Below are 13679 nucleotides of genomic sequence, written 5' to 3' on the forward strand. Positions count from 1 at the left end.
AGTGAAGCTTCGCTCCATCGGGGGCTTGGGTTGTGCTCATGAAGAGCTGGGCATGAGTGGGCAGAGTTCCCCATTTCTGGGCCACGCGTGCAGTAGGGAGAAGCGTTTTGTGAATGCCTCAATTAACTCCAAATCACACAGCCACGACACGGCCACAGCTGGAGGGAACCTCTGGAGGTCATCCTGTCCCACCCCCCTGCTCAAGCAGGGCCACCAGATGTGCCACGAACGCCTCTCTTTGCCTTCTCTTCCCCCAGCCACAAAAGTGAATTCGGATTAAAGGAAGATATCATCCCAAAAGCAGCTTTTCCATCCCGATTCCTGAAAACAGGTGATGCTGCAAGAAGGCTTTGGCTCGTGGCGTGGCTTCTTCTGAAAGGGAAGGTACCGGTGAGCCAGAGGACGTTCTGGATAAAGCTGGACGGGTAATCCTTGCGTAACTTTGAGCGCTCAGCTCTGGAATAATCCGGGCTGGCTCTGCGTGCCCATTGCTGCTTGCACCGGAGTCGTGCTCGCAGGCAGCAGGAGCACTTGCAGCCGTGGCCAACATCATTTGTGTGTCCTGCACTTCGTGAAAGGTTGCTGGTGCATTGGGCTGTCAATGCTCTAGGGGTTACGGCCACGCACGTGCCTAAAAGGGTTGAGCAGGAAGATCACCCGGAGGAACTTTTTGACTTGTTGTGTCAATAGGCCTTAAGATATTTTGCAAATACTCCCCGTGGGAAAGCGTGTGATTAATCAGTAATGTAGAATACGAGGTGGAAGGCACCGTGTCCTTAGGGGTGGTCTGGTGAGTGGCACGTGTGAAGCAGTTTGTGGCTGGCAAAGCTCTAAAATTCTCTTAAATTCTCTTAAATGATGGTGAATTTCTCTGCGCCGGGGGGGTGCCCTTCCAGGCTTGTTGCCTGCAATCTTTATTCCCTTAGTTTGTGTTGAAGGTATTTAGGATGATTCTGCTTTTTTGGCTTCCTTTAGCCAAGGTGTCCGGAGAGGGATGTATTAATTCCTCTTTGTTGGACCAAAGCTGGTTTTTTTGGAGACAATGGCTTAGCGAGCAGCCAGGAGTTTAACTGATAGAAGTGGTTTGGGGAACAAAAGCACGCGAGTCCTGGCAGCTGAAGAACCGAGCGGTGACTTCTAATCCCTGCGTTGCCATGAGGTGCCTGAGAATTACGCCGATGAAGCCTATAGAAGTAATTAAATAAGACTCATTTTAATATTGCGCATGTTATTGATCCCTCAGGACATTTAGATACGCAAACTCGATAAGACTGTTTCCTTTTGCAAAAGGCTGTTCGGCGTAGCTGTAACACCTCTGGTCGCTTTCTACCCAAAAAACCCTCGTGTACAAGTTAAGTGTCGTTTTGCAAAAAGCCATTGAAGTACCTGAGCACCCAAATTTCGCCTTGCTCATCTTCTGGGTCTCCTTGCTTTGGGGTCGAGGGACCCTCGGAGGTTTGTTACTAGTGGCTAGGCTTCCTCGGGATAACCCCCCCCCTCGATCCCAGGGGTGATAAGGGCAACTCGGGTTTCCTTTTTGCCCTCTGGCTGCGGGACCAGGGGCTGAACATCTGCCCCACAACCTTGTTTTTAGAAGAGGAGCGGCTCGGTGTGCAGCGCTCCCTTTTGATCTCAGGTGGGGGCTGCACTTTGCATCCAGCTCAAGTTGTGTGCGCCGAGGCTTCTGAATTAATTAATGATGGTGGCTGTGCTCGGCTTCCCCTGTAAATAGGTGTGGCCCTGGGTGGCTGCCAAGCTGCCATTTCGTTCCCTTCTTTGGCTTTCTGAGCGGTGTCATTCTCTGCACACACCCTCGGCGAGGTTTTTAAATATCATCGGGGAAAACGAAGATTGCTGCTGCGAAATTATTAGCTTTTGGGTTCCCGACGTACTCCTACAACTGAGATTGGGAACGCAGCAGTAGCGGAGGGTGGCATCACGAGCTCCGAAAAATAAAAAGTCTTTCTGCTGTGTTTGCTGCTGAAGCCAGGTAGGCGCAGAAGGGATTGCGCAGGAGGAATCGAACGCTCCCGCATTCAGTGCAGGAAGGTGACGAGATGCTGCTGTGTCCTGCTCAGTCCCAGGTGGCCCTATTAAGGTCTCTGGCACTCGGTGAGCGCCTGCAGAGCCCAGCACAGCCTCGTGGGAGCACTGAGCATCGCCCAGGAGCCCCCAGGTAGGGCATCCCAGCGCAAACGTGGATGCAGAAGGCACAGCTTACTCGCTGGAAGTAGAGCAGATTTATCCACCAGTGCTAGAAACAACAATTTGCCACCTACTATTTTTTTTTTTTTAATCAAATGTTGCCACTCATTGCAGCCTCTGACCCCTAATGGGAGATCCAGGGCTTTCCTTTCTCCTTCCGCGGAGTTGGGCACTTGGAACAAGGCGATAAATTCACGCACGCATCCCTCTTCTCCATCTAACGGTGTTCAAAGGCATTTCATAACGCTGCCTCTACATAGAAAAGAGACACCCCCCTTCTCTGTCCAAAACCATTAAATATATTGAAAATAGCAATTCCAGTTCCTGAAAAACACACAGGTGCATCTATCCGCGGAGACCTGTGCCGTTAGGTGATCAGATTGCCCTTTGATTAAAGCCAACTTGCAGCTCGAGTGCTGCTGTGGATGGATGGGTGGATGGATGGATGGATGGACGTGGGTGTCCTGCACGCATCCAGCATCTCAGTCCTGCATGAGGATCAATGGAATCACCCAGGATTAGAGTAACCAAAAAACAGAGCAAACTGTGCTATATATATATATTTATTTTTTTTTAAAAAAGGGGCAAGGAACCCCAAATCCAAAGGCATTTAATCCATTCTTAGCTCTTTTTTTGGAGCTCTCTCCCTCTGCTCAGCACCAAACGTTGCGGTTCCTCTTCTCAAAACGGGCACTGCTTTGTTCACGTCTGCTGCCTGCCCGCTGTCTGACGTTGCCGGGTGGTTTTTTGTTGTGACTGCGAGTCAGCCTCTTGCAAAGATTTTTGATTTAATGAGTCGGGTCTGCCCATGTCGTAATTACAAAGATCCACTTGGGTAGATGTGGAGCAGATGCAGGTCCCTGCTTGGACCTGGCTCTTCCGAAGGTCCGATGCGACTTCCTCACCGGTGGATGAAGTTTCATGGGATAACTGTTAACTGCAAAATTAAGGACAAAAATATTTCCTGGCTGTTTCACGAGGAGTTTCTGCCCGTTTCATGATGAGGTGTATTCTGTGCTCAATGACTCTCCTAATTCCTTATCGTAGCTCTTTGTTCCTTGGAGTGAGAGCTTGAAATTGCTGAGATGTCTGCACAGGGGAAGGCAGCTCAGAAGCAGAGCAGATCACAACTGGTTTCTCCAAGTTGTTGCTTGAAGGTTGACTTTATTTAGAAATGTCAGCCTGGTGTTGCTTATTTTATGACGCATTGTTCTTAATTTTATGAAGCTTAAGTGTCCCAAGAGCAGTCCCCTGTGGACTTTGGGGGAATAATTGCTTTTTCATAGATTTGCAGGGGAAGCTTCCCCCCCGGTCGAGGACATAAATCGCAATATGAGTGAAAAGCGAGCCGCATGCCTGTCTGCTAGAGCCCGTAGTGCTGCAACCCTAGACAATCGGGGGTGTTTCTATTCGTGAGTAGCCAACCACGCCGTGATCTGGGTGTTTTGAGCCTGCCCGATCTTCTGCACCGACCTGCGGAGAAACGCGCCCCGTTTTGTGCCGACCCAGGGCTCATTTCATAAAGGTTTCCCGTGTGGCATCTGCAGGGTTTCCATTGGCATTTTCCACGTGGCGTCTTCAAACCCCAAACCCCGCGGTGACCGAGCACCCCCGGGCACTGCTTACAGAATGCCAGATTTTCAAGGTCTGGAGCAGCTGCCTGGAAGGAGAAATCCTCCACTTGGTACCGTTTTTTCTTTCTGACCCGCATTACTGGGGTCTCTTTATCTTTGCATCTCCCAGGCACCCACCTTTGACTGAATTTTGGCTAATCTTGGGGAAAACACCGGTAGATCGCTCCATGCAGGGCTTGTTCACGGAGGGAGGAAGGAGCCTGGAAATGCGATTACCGCTGAGATCTTCCAGGCTAGGAGAGGAGTCAAAAAACGCGTTTGCACTTTGATCTGAAAACACCAAGTTTTGATTGCGAGAGATTAGATTGCACCCGTGGTTTTTTTTTTCAGAAGGCTCAGCTTGGATTTTCTGGGGAACACTCGCTCCCTGGTTCCCCGTTTTCCTACATACTCCTGCGTGCTCGTGGTGGGGCTCAGGGGGCAGAGTGGAGCTGGACACCAGCAGATAAGCAGCGAGATCTGTGCTGCCGTGAGTGGTCCCCAAAGCTCGCCCAGACCCCAGAGGAAATCCAGGGATGCCCCTTGAAGCCCCACGTGCGCTCCCACGGGATTTGACACCCCTTGGTTTGGCACCCACTAGGAGAACAAATGCTGCAAAATAATCCTCCCCCGAAGGACAAACGTGCCGGGGTGACATGCATGAAGAGCAGCCGTTGCCTGTAAGTAGTTTTCCCATTCCTATTTCTGCTGCTCCTACCTCGAGTGATTCCCTGGCCGCTGGCACAGCGCGGTCCCGCTGCGGACCGGCTTCGCCCCCGGGTCACCGCGGCTCCCGGCGCCCCTGCCCCGAAAGTGCAGGCATTGATTGATCTGAAGGGGGGTAATTAGGAATGCTATTGATGGCCGGGGAGGGGGGAGCCGCCTGCTTTATCCCCGGCGCAGGAATTCAGGAGGGAGCCGGGGAGACTTTTAATTTGTAACCGGTTTTATTTGCCATCCGACTCGTGCACAATAAACTGGTGGCGGTGGTATTAGCGAGCATCTGAAAGGAGCTTTTCTGCCTCCCTGCGAGGTGGCACCTCGCTGCACGGAGGCTGAAACCGGAGGGTGGGCGGCCAGGGGGGGCTTCGGGAGCTTTCGCCCGGGGTCTTGGGGCGTGCAGGAGAAGTTAGAGAGCAATTCTTGAATGTTTGGTGAAACACTGACGTGCTCCAGGTACCGAGTGGATTGGCACATTCATAAAAAGCCAGAGAAGTGCTTCCCCACTCCATGATGATGGCTTTTGTATTAACACAAGTGCCGTGACTATTATTTCCATCCAGTGGCTCTTCCTAGAATTCTGTTGAGACGCCTGCAGGCAGGAGGCTGCATTTTTGGAGCGTACCGAAGTGCTTTCAGCTGAAATTTTGGTGCTTAAAACCCCCGCTTGATACTTCTGTACAGCTTCGGGTTCTGTCTTTAGACCAATACTTGGAAGGCTTCACTCCCGTATTCAAAAATGTTTATGGAAGTAAAGCCTGAGCGCATGAGACAGAAGCTAAGCCCCTCGTGTGTCAATATTTAAATTGAAACGTGACTCCTTTTTCTGCTGACCAGTTCGCTCAGCCTTCCAAAAAGTACAGAAGTTTTCTTATCTCGGTTGTTTGAGGAGGCATGTGCAGCAGCAGCACTGCACGGGGGTACCTGTGTCATAGTTTCCGTGCCTTAATCTTCTTAGAGAATCTGGAGCCCGTCTTATTCTGAAAATATTCGATTTTTAAAGCCTTCTTTTGCATGGGAAATCTCTTGAATTTGAGCGGATCGTAATTTTTCCAGATAGTGCTGCTGGAATGCAGCTTTGCTAAAAATGCAATGCCTAGTTTTACCGATCTACAACTTTCATCCTCATTTTGTAGAGGAAAAACCTTCACCAAGCGACAAAGTCACCTCTGAACAAGTAATGTGATTTCTGCTCTGCTGGTGAAGTACCTCCAGTCCAGTGCCTGGTGGATTTCCTGAGTATTTCACTTGGCGCAGTTTTAAAAGTTGCTGTATCAGAGTGAGAACCGTGATTCTCTCCGACTGTCGCATCCCACCTTTGTAAGCAGTGCTGGAGAATTGGGATATTTTTCAGAATATCAAATGCTGCTGGGCTGTGACCATCCTGCCATGCTCGGAGTCGGAACAGGAAAGTTTTCGGGGGCCGAAACGTGCGGTTCGCCCTGACTCAGAGGGTTTGGGGGATGTGGGCAGGGGTCAGCGGGGTGACACCGTGTCTCTTGGGTGGCTGGCTTTAAACCCAACGCCTTGGCTCGGCCGCAGGCTGCCTCCTGCTGCAGAGAGGTTTTCTGATGGAAGCACTGTCAAAACTTGGAGCTGCTGTTTAGGCAGAGTTTCACTTCCGAGCCTTAACCGTTTAATCGCCCGCTTCCTACGAGAAGCCCTAAATAGATGCCTTAAAAATAACTCCTTCAACACCCTTTTACAAACATTTTACCCTTGGTTTTCTCGGTGGCCGTGCGAGCCACCTTCCCCGTGCCGGAGAACCAGGAGGAGGCTGCGCCACGCGGCGAGCCCGGCGCTTGGCACCCGGGGCCGGCCGGGGAAACTTCCACGGCCTGGGGTCAGCGCCGCCGGCGTTTTGTGGCAGTGAAGCAGTTAAAGTGCTCCTCTGGTGTCCTCGCAAGATGAAAACTATTTTAGGCCCATGACAGGAGCACTCTGGGAGCCGAGCGCTGCGCTTCGTTAAAAATGGAGGCCGGCCGCAGGCTTCAGGAAGACGCCTCGGCAGCTCAGAGCGCGTCGGAAGGGAAGAATCCCGTTTGCACCAAAATCCCCCAAAATCCCCTAAAACCCTGCCACCAGCCCATTCGTGTCGCCCCATTCCTATTTCTCAGGGAGGACTTGGAGACGTGCAGGCTGTCCCTGTGGCGTGGGCTCCATCCCTCAGCCACCACGACCTGCACCGGTCCCACCAGCACTGTCCCCACCACACAAATAACGCCTTTTTCCCCCCTTTTTTTTTTTTTTTCCCAGCAGTGTCACAACTTGTGGCTTCCTTCTTGCTGCAGTAGTGTTGTAGCTGTCGATTAACACAGCAGCTCCTGCTGCGACCCGGCATCTTTTGGGTTGCATTTTGGAGGTTTTGGTGATGGAGGAGCGTTGGTTCACAGCCTGGCCAGGCACAGGAGGAGCAGCGTGGAAATCCCGCAGTACCCATCACTCATCAGACCCCTGTGAAGGCCCTGAAGTAGCTCTAGCAATGGTTTTCAGTGGGCTACTAATTAGAAAAGCGTTGGGCTAATAGGATGAGCTATAATTAGCAAGACCTGCCCTCTCGATGGCTAATCAGGGCCCGCACGCGGTTGCGTATCCATTCATTAACTTCCCGTATCTGCAATTCCGTAGCGATGCGTTGAACCTATTGGAACCTTTCGGGGTGCTGAAAATAGGAAAGCAAACGAGTCGTACGGGGCAGGATCTCCCAGCTTTTGGGACAAGATGACCTCTGAGCTCACCAGAGCTCCTTTGGTGGAGGTGACCGACTGCAGGCAGAGCGTGCCGGGGACAGCGACCCTTCGGCATCCCCTCCCCATCCGGCAGGGAGGAGGAGGAGAAGTCGGTGAGCTGTTGTCCTGCCCGCTGGACAAAAGAAAACAGCTCTGCACAACTTTCTGAGGAGGGAAATGACTCAGAGTTCTTGGTGGCTTAGCTAGAAATAAGAGGCCGAGCTTCCAAGGAGTCGTCTTGGCAGCCGGCGTGCATCAATTACAGTGCTCCACCTCCAGCCCAACGCTGCTGCCTGGTGTCGGTGTGCGTGGTGCAGGGCTCGCTGCTGGCATCGTGGCTCCTGTCGTGGTGTCTGCTCCGTGCTGGGTGCTGATGGACCTCCTGCTGCAGGCACAGGTAGCTGCTGGCCCCGTTGGATGGTGAAATGAGCCGGTTTTACTGCGCCGCTGTGTGCAGGCTCTTTTTTTTCCCTCCATTTCCTAGCGAGGGAAGAACAAGGTGTGAATGTCATGTGCTGTATGTGCAGGGTGATAAAAAGGTTTCTGCAGGGCATAAGCAAGCATGGGCCAGCAGGGCTTGTTCTGGAGTAAAAAAGCAGAAAGCATGTGAGCATCATCTGCGTGAGGATGTTTTTTGTATGCTCTCCTGTAGGAGCAAAACTTGGCTGAGAAGTCCTTTCCCTTCTACTTCTCAGCTTTATGTTGGACTTCATGGCAGCTTCTGCAGGGACCTGGGATGTGTCCTCAGGTGTGACCAGGAACAGGGGACAGCTGACTTGGTCTGCGTTATGGGGGACCCCATAACCCCACCAAAACCTCCTTAGAAATAAATGCAAAGGAGCGTTGCCTTCATGTCATGTCATGGCTATTCACTGCGTGATCTCATTGCACAAACCAAAAACCAGCTTTGCTGTTGGGTGCTGGGTGGAAGAGGTGAGAGGAAAGATCTCGAGGACAAAGAGGAGGACCTGGAGCTGCCTCGAGCTGGGAGCTCGAGTACAGAGGCTCCTCAAGAAATTCACTCAAGCTACAAAGCTCTTCTGCCATCAGCAGCGTCGTGGCATTGAGCCACGGTAGCCTAAACCGCTGGACAAATACTGCCTTGTTTGCCGCATCTCCCTGCATCGCAGCTATTAAAATGCTGGTCCAGGGGCCTGCTGGCGTGTTGGGCAAATGAAAAGCTGAAAGCAGCTGAAAACCTTTATGAAATGCGACGTTTATTTTTGTCAGCGTTTGTCTGTATAGCAGCGTGCCTTCTGAGGTCATGCCACAGTCGGTTTGGGGAAGAGTAAATAAGTTTCCTTCGGGAGATGCGTCTTCAAGTGGTGCTCCCCTGCCTGCGTGCTTGGCCCTGTGCTGGCGTGGGGCTGCCTGGAGGCTCACCCCATGGCAATGATGTTGGAGCAGTATTTGGGGACAGGGAAACAGTCAGTTAGAACTGGGGATGTTGGTTCCAGGGGTATCTGGGGCAAACCAGGGGTACCAAGAAGCAGTTGGTTCCTCTGGGAAGAAGCAAAGAGTAAAGGAATACAGAGCAAGAAAAGTAGTCATGGAAATATTTCTGTGTGTGCTTTTTGTTTTTAATCCCAAAGCATTGGAACACGAGCCTGACTTGCAATTCCTTTCCAGTTCGAGTAATAGGATGTAAAGGATGTGGTCTCATCACCTTTCACACGGGCAGTGGAGTTTTAGGACCGCTGTCTCATGAGCGGGTGTGCTTTGGATGAAGGCGGTGGGCATATCACCAGGGAGACTAAAGGAGTACTAAACTACTTGTCTTTTCCCTCAGGACCCTCTGCGCAGTCAATTTCAGCCACTCGGCCTGGACAGGACCCCAGGTGGACCCCATGAACTTCGCTGACGGGTAGGAGTTGTGCACGGGTGTTTTTTGTTGTTTTTTTTTTCACCTCTGCTCCTGCCTTGTCCAGGATGGCAGAGCTCAGATGCTAAACTTGGACCTGGATTTGGTCCCTGTGCCTTAACCAAACGTTGCCTTTCACTTAGCGTTTAATCAACGCTCCAAAGTACGTAAATCTCCGCAGCTTGCTAATGGGCAAACAAAGAAGTTTCGCTTCCTTTTAGCTGGGCATTCACAACAGCTGCACGGTATTTTCAGTCTTGAACAAGAAGAGAAGCAAAAGCAAGCGTACCGAGATTCTTCCCTTGAGACTCCTGTAGGTTTTCATCATTTGTGCAACCCCCAGAAGAAAAATGGTGAATGGAAATGAAGTTTCTGCAGCTAGCTTGTAGCTCTGGCAGTGATCTAGTGGCGTACTTGAAGTAACGCAGTAGACAGCTCTCTGGAGCAACTGTCCTGTGATGGTGCTCACCCATCTCACCGTATTGTCAAAGGAAGCATTTTAGAAATAGTAATTTATAGGATTTGTCCAATGGTTGTCTTTGTTTTGTTTTTTTCCCCTCTAAAAGACATTGTCAAGGCTCTCGTGATCAGCATTAAGCATTTCTGGTCCTTGCTTCTGTTTTTTTTTTTTTCTAGTGTAGGTGTTGATGTTTCTGCTGGTAGATTTACTGATTACTTCATTTACTATTTGTAAATAGTCAGCTTCAGAACTGAGCCAGAGCCCAAACTTGTGCATAGTAGAGCCACCTTTCATGAGACCCAAATGAAATCATAAAAACATCCTCTTTAATGACATCAGTCAGTGGTGAAGGAGTGGGAGTAGCAGTGAGAGTAGTTGTATCACTCTCACACTTTGACGTATTCACCACAGTTGTGGAAATTTCTTAATCTGTGCTCTTGATCAGTGACTTAAAGCACCTGAAATGCAGCTCTGTGAAGTTGTAGCGATGTGTGCATAAATACTATCTTATTTTGCCAGTTCAGCTTGTTACCCAAATACTGCTGCTCTGAACCCTTATCGAAACTCATGCTAACTGCTGTTCTGCACTGAGGAATCTCGGTGATTTCTCTTTTTTTTTTTTTTTTTTTTTTTTGGTAATACAAAGCCCAGACGTAGTCATTAGCAGACTTCCTGCCCAGTAGTTTCTAGACAAAAATAGATCCATAAAACTTGGGGGAGAATTCAGGTCAAACAAATCCCTCAAGTAGTGGCTGCAAGTAGTACCCTCTAAACAAATGCCTTTACACCCAAAGCAGTGGCCCTTAGAATTAATATAGCATCCAAAATCTTTTCAGAAGAATTAGGCTAGTGGTTGGAAAAGAATAAAATTCTTTAAGTCGCTCAGATCTTTCTTTTAGTGCCCAGTCCTTTGTATTCATTTATACTAATTCCCTCTATGGCTGGGCTGCGGCTGTGTTAAATAATTAATATTGGGTTGAATGAATCCGGAGTGAGGCCCTGCTCGGGCAGGGTGATGCTGCAGCCCGTTGGGATGGTCTGTGCACACAGAGCCTCTCCTCCTTTAAGTTTTTAAGACACAGAGGAGCGAGGAATCACCCGTGTTACAATACGCACAGCATGCGGTGCTGGAAAAGCTGATTGTTGTTGTGACGGGGTATTTAACGATGCTAATTTTGCTGTTCTTGCATAAAATAAATGAACCAACCTAGATCCCTTCTTTAATAAGAAGCATACGTGAAATGGGGGGGGACTTGATTGCAATCTACAGTGCTGTTACTTAATATTTAAATGAAATTTAAAATCGAATTGTAGTCCTCTGAGCAGTAGGTTTTATTTCTGAGTCAAAATAAACACGGGATAAACAGTTTTTAATTATTAGCTAGTATCTGCGAGGGGCTGACGTGAATGGAGAATCCACACGGCAAAGGGAGGCAGCATCCTGCCTGCCAAGCTGCACCAGGCCACGTGCTGCTGCCTTTTAAACAAAATGATTTTGATTCCGTCCTTTTTCCTTCAGCCGAATTCCCTGGGGGTGACAATGAACCCCCTCGTTGCTGGAAGCCTTGCAGCTCTGAATTGTGATGGCAGAGTGTGAGGAGAGCTGGTACCACCTCACCACGCTGCCGGGGCGCCCGCATCCCTGCAGCGGGGCCGTGAAATGGGGCTTGGAGGGCTGGGTGCTCTCAGGAGAGAAGAGCACCACCAGTAAAAGAGGCTTAGGAGAAACGCCTATTCACTTTATGCAAGATTTAAAACAAAAAAATTAAGCATTTTTTTTCCTAAGATCACTCTGATAGTGCTTCTGTGAGGTTCTCACAGAATTCTAGCAAATTAGATTGACTTTTACGGGCCGTAGCTATTAGGTGTTTAATATAATCTATATGGCACATTGAGCTTTCTGTTAGGAATTGTGACCACTTCTGCGATGCACACAGCGCTTAGGTAATGATTAGAGTGCAGGTTTCCTTCACAAACGGAGCCAAACCTTGCATTAATAGCGATTTTCTTTGTAAGGCGAGTTGACACAAAAGCGATGGAAGGCAGACTGGTGACTCCTCGTGCAGTGCGACTCCAGCTTGCAAAGTCTCCTTTCTGGCCAAAACCAGAGCTTAACATTTGCGGTGCTCGGAGCTTCAGCGTGCTCCTACAGATGTTTGTCTGTTAATTTTGGTAAATATTTAGTCAAACGAGGGCTGAGCTGCTTCCTACTGCGCTGTGGGCACAGCGCTGGGGCTGGCCGGCGCCGCTGCTCCTTGGGGTGACAACAAAGCCGCTCCTGCAGGCCCAGGGGTGTCGGAGGGACCCTTGGGACCCCCACACCCCGAGTCCCAGCTGTTCTCCCTCGATAATCTGTCAGGCCAGTGCCCCTGAGGTGCTTTTCTTCTGGAGTCTGTGGGCAAGCCGCTGCCGTGCCGCCGGCCCCTCGCCGGCCAGAAGTGCTCCCCGCCACGCTGCGCGATGCCTCGCACCCCGGCACGCAGGAAACTTTTGTGGGCTCCTTCTCCTTTTAACCACAAGTACTGAGCAGCCCTCAGCAAGGTCACTTATCTTCCCCCGCACGCTCGCAGCGAGGGGAAACGATAATCATGACAGAAAAGGGAGGAGGGGGGGGAGGGTGTCAGGGCTGCCGTGCCCGGGAGGTGCCGCTGGGCCCCCTGTGCATGAGCACACGCGGCTCAGCCGGCACGGGAAGGGTTAAGGGCTGCCATTTTGTTATGTAACACCCTTAATGGACATATCGGTGAATGGCACCAAAATGGCAGGGCTTAACCCTTGGTGGGCTGCCGTGCTCGGCCGGCCCCGGGGCTGCCAGCAGGCCCAGGGCGTGCTGTGGGTGCTCTGAGGGCGCTGGGCGCCCTCCTGCCCCTCGCCACGTTTTGAGGGGACCTGGGCAGCGGCTGCCCTGTTTGTGGGGGACGTGGTGTGGGGGGCATGGTGGGCACAGCCAGGGGATCCACCTGCATCGCCTCAGCTCCCTCAGCAAAGGGACAGGCTCTGAGGTGCCCAGGGGAGCTCAGGTGTGGGCCTTGTGCTGTTACTACTGTTATTTTTTGACCCCTCTGTTGACCCCTCTGTTATCATCCTTCCCCTATTGCATTAATTCTTTTCTTTTCAAGTCAGTTCTTAATTTGGATATCCGAAGTGTATTTCTCTAAAAATTCATACAACAAGGTCACGAGCTCCTGTGTGTGCACATGTATGCACATTAATACACGTGCAGACATGAACACCTTCACACACAATCATTTTTAACAGCTGTGTCAAAGAGATCTCACTTCTGGCTTCATTATCAGTGAGTATGTAGGGAAAAAAAAATGCTTATGACATAATTAAGCTCAGTTGAAACAACTTCTTACAGGAACTTTGCTGCATGCTGCTAGGAGAAATTAATTGGTGGGCATGGTGGGGAGGGGGCGTGCGGGTGGTCCGGGCGGCCGCGCTTGCCAGAGGCAGTGCTGGGTCCCAGCGACTGCTGAGCCAGAAACTTTGTGAAACTTTGTGATCAGCTGCATTTAGGGAATATCCAAAGCCATCTCTGACTTCTTTTCACTCAGGGGCATTGACTTGGATGCGTCTTAACCTCCCCGTTTCCTCTTCTGTAACCTTGCTTCTTTTTTTTTTTTTTTCCTTCTTTCCTTTCACTGTAAAAGTTTCCAGCTCATGCTGGGAAAGAGGGTTGTTGATCTTTGTTTTTGGCTACTGAAAAGGGTGAATATCGCGTAGCCGGACGGGTCCGTGTGCGGCTGCTGTGGGATTGGAGCCCGTCTGCAACTGGTCTGTGCTGAGCCCATATCTGCTGCTGGTGCTCACCAGCAGTGTTGATTCTAGCAAAGCCTCAGGATGTAATTTTAACTCCAGCCCTTTTTATTTCATGCTACCAAGTTGAGCTAAATAGTAGGGGAAGAAAAAAAGTGAGCATAAGTGCTTTCCTGTGAAGGAATTACTTGAAGTTTGTATGAGGAAGTTATAAATCATGAATGGGAGTGGAGAAAGGAGGCGATACGGATAACTGAGTGTGATGCAGGGAAAAGTGGAAGTGTACATTACAAACAGCAAGCAAAGCGTGCTTTTTCTTTCCTTTTTTTTTT

At 50.3% G+C, this 13679-nt stretch overlaps 2 protein-coding genes across 8 annotated transcripts in view; both read left to right on the forward strand.

Annotated features, from left to right (window-relative positions):
• Window positions 1-13679, forward strand: part of NDUFA13 (NADH:ubiquinone oxidoreductase subunit A13) — a 91216-nt gene that overhangs the window by 41042 nt on the left and 36495 nt on the right. The window lies entirely within an intron of this gene.
• GATAD2A (GATA zinc finger domain containing 2A) overlaps window positions 1-13679 on the forward strand; it is a 62149-nt gene that overhangs the window by 19740 nt on the left and 28730 nt on the right. For all 7 annotated transcript variants that reach the window (XM_068661469.1, XM_068661468.1, XM_068661460.1 and 4 more), the window contains one exon: window positions 9057-9131. The gene's annotated coding sequence lies outside the window, so the exon portion shown is untranslated. The remainder of the gene's footprint in view (window positions 1-9056; window positions 9132-13679) is intronic.

This window comes from Anas acuta, chromosome 26 (assembly GCF_963932015.1).
Source record: "Anas acuta chromosome 26, bAnaAcu1.1, whole genome shotgun sequence".
Lineage (NCBI taxonomy): Eukaryota > Metazoa > Chordata > Aves > Anseriformes > Anatidae > Anas > Anas acuta.